Raw genomic sequence first — 3,388 nt, forward strand, 5'->3', positions numbered from 1 at the left:
CTTAACAAGGCAACAGGACATACTTAATTTATCTATTGAGCTAGATATGAAAAGTAGAAACACACATACCTACATATTTTAAAATCAGCTATCCATCATGGATGCCCACAAATGTACCATTTTATGAGTGTATTTTGCTAACTATCTGGAAATAAGTTGATGTTGCTATCTAGGCCTGCTTTCTTTTTCTGTCTCACTGTCTACATACCAAAAAGCATCTGCATCTGTGATGACCTACAGTGGTACCTCAGTTTACAAACTTAATTCATTCTGGAAGTCCGTTCTTAAACCAAAACCGTTCTTAAACCAAGGTGCGCTTTCCCTAATGAGGCCTCCCGCTGTCGGTGCCCTTGCACTGTTTGGCTTCCGTTCTTAGACCGAGGTAAAATTTGCAAACTGGGAGACTACTTCCAGTTTTGCAGAGTTCGTAAACTGAATAGTTTGTAAACAGGGCTGTTCTTAAACTGAGGTACCACTGTATTTCCATACAGACAAAAATAGAATGCTCAGTGCTCTGGGAAAAGACAGAAGAACAGCAGAGAAAATACAGGAGGGCAACATTCAGATTATGACATCAACTGATCAAACCCTTACTGGCAAATTTGCTGGGAAAATCCGAAGCCTCCCATATTAAATATCTTTTGGAAGACAGGTCAAATGATATTACACTGGCCATGGCAAAGTTTCTTTTGGAGGTTATAAGAAACAAAGATCATTATGCCCTAGGTAAAAAATAAATAAATGACTGCCTTGGTTTATTCCATCTGTCTGTCTGGTCGTTTTAACTGTATCTAGTTTTGGAATTGTTTTGTGGGTCTTTGGACCACAATAAATATTGATTGATTGATTGATTGATTGATTGATTGATTATGACATCACGTAGAAGAAAAAGTTGAGTGAACAAAGTGTGACAGTTCCACACTAAATGGCTTTTGTGGATGCATCCTAGAAATGTTTCAACTTCAGTTTAGATGAGTTTCTGTGTGCACAAGAATTATGCCATTCCCCAGTCTTGTTAACGTAATCCCACAACGGTCTGGTCTACACATGCAGTAGAAGAGGAGGTAATGGAAAGAAAGGGTCCATACATGATAGAATGCACTTTATCATTTCAGACTGTGTGTAGGGTGTATGTGTGTGTCACATTTTTCAGTGCCCCTATAAGGTTGTTTTTTTAAAAAAAGTAAATAAATCTGAAATTAGAAAACTAGCAACAGCAAGGAGTGAGTTTGGATACAGACTCTTTCTGTGAGGGGCTTTTTTTTTAACTTGCAGAAAGCTTGAACATAGATTAGTATTTTTTTAAAAAAAGTCACACACCCCACCAGTAGTCTGAAGTATTACAGTCTGCTCTACCACCTCAGGATTCTACTATCTCATTCTTTTGGATGTGTAGATAAAAACCAAGCTGTTTATTGTATCAAAAAGTGATTTCTTTAAAATAAAAAGTAACAAGCATAACTTTTTAAGGTTATGCTACAAAACAGTGTTTTATTCTGTCTTTCATTGCATTGCAATGGATGCTTGCCTGGTCATGCCTTTTGTTAAGCAGACTATTGGCTAATGGCCCAGAATGGTCAGGGTGACCTCTTCTCCAACAGGCAGGAAATAGCTGGACATTTCTTGAGTGTTTTGAATGGAAGAGAGCTATCAAGAGCTGGATATTTTCAGAGGAGTGTGGATCAAGGTCTTTAGCTACATTTTATACAGTGGTACTTCTGACTACGAACTTAATTCATTTTGAAGGTCCGTTCTTAACCTGAAACCATTCTTAATCTGAGGTACCACTTTAGCTAATGGGGCCTCCCGCTGCCGCCATGGTGCCGCTGCGCGATTTCTGTTCTCATCCTGAGGTAAAGTTCTTAACCCGAGGTACTACTTCCGGGTTAGAAGAGTCTGTAACCCGAAGTGTTTGTAACCCGTAGTGTTTGTAACCCGAGGTACCACTGTACTGGATTTTAATTATGAGCTACATTAGGAGCTGATTGCTGATTGGAAACTGGGATGGAAATATAATAAATTCCGAAACGTTACAAGAATACCCATTTCCCCCCACAAACCTGTTTTGAAACAACGAATTCAGTGATAATGTCCAACCTTATGCTGCTTTTAACATGCCTTAATAGTATTTCTGTAGGCTCTTTCTCATTGGTTATATCTATCTTTCTCAAAAAAAGAGAGAAAGACTCTTCCAAAGGAAACAGGCAGCTTAAGGCTGCTATGACTCTCAATGACATGGCGGGGTCTGTTGTGCACAGAGCAGGAGCAAAGTCATCTTTGACTTACTTTCGTGGATAGTAATGTGGCCTCAGCAGGGTCGCAGCTCTGCCCTTGTGATTGTCAGCTTATAGCTGAGTCACGTGAGACGGGCATATGAGTGCGAAGTGCAAGCAGATTAGCAGGAGATGTCACAAGCTGTTCAGTAGGACTGCTGTGCCTGCCGTTTTCCTGGACCAGACACTTCCGTTTCAGAGACACTGCAGAATAATAAATGGAACCGCTCAATTTGATCAACAATGCAATAGTGTGCTTCTTTTTGCAGGATAAGTTCAAGGTGAAAGCATGAAGACACAAATGACATTTCCTCATCCTCATATTTTACCCTTATTTTACTGACCAGAAAGTCAGTGAACTCTGCTTAGGTGTCAAGGTGAATCCTTGACTGAGGCAAGATTTGAACTCAAGTCTCTCATGCCTCTTTGAGGCTGAGGGTGCTGAATTGTGATGCTACGTTTTCTAGGTTTATATGTGGCGTCCACAAGAAAAATCATCCAGTCCTGTATGTTCTCTGTGGTTCTTGCATCTTTTCTTTGAACACAGAAAGTCTTCTGGTTTTTAGAACAGAAAAGTATGATAAATTTCAGAGGCATGGACACCTTTTGTGCTCCTTTAGGACAGTGTTTTGACATGGGTAGTGGCATATTTGGAAAGTGAACCTATCACAGCTCACAGCACACATTCGTGATTAAATTTATGGCCCAGTTTTTGTTATATTAATCAATAGTCATTATTGCCAAAATGTTTTGGGGGGTGTTTTTACTTTTTGAAATATGGCAACCCTAATATGTTTATCCGGAAAAGTGTTCCAGCGATTATGAAAGGTAAATTTTAAAAATGAGATAGTAAAATGGCACTCACAACAATGTGTGATGAGCTGCAAATGGCCCCACCCAGAGCACCTATGCCATGGCCACTGTTGTGAACAGAACAGAGTGAGATGTACAGATTGGAAAAGTGAAATACTCTCATGAATGTGGAAAGTCTGTTGTAACTTCACTTGTAATTTGCAATGCAAGATCAGTGACTGGGTCATATCGCAAGGAACCTCCTGTCTAGAAACTGCCTGGGTTGATGAAAAGTTGGCTGAATGACCACAAATGCATGGAAA

This window comes from Podarcis liolepis (assembly GCF_965112155.1).
Source record: "Podarcis liolepis genome assembly, chromosome: 3".
Classification (NCBI taxonomy): Eukaryota; Metazoa; Chordata; class Lepidosauria; order Squamata; family Lacertidae; genus Podarcis; species Podarcis liolepis.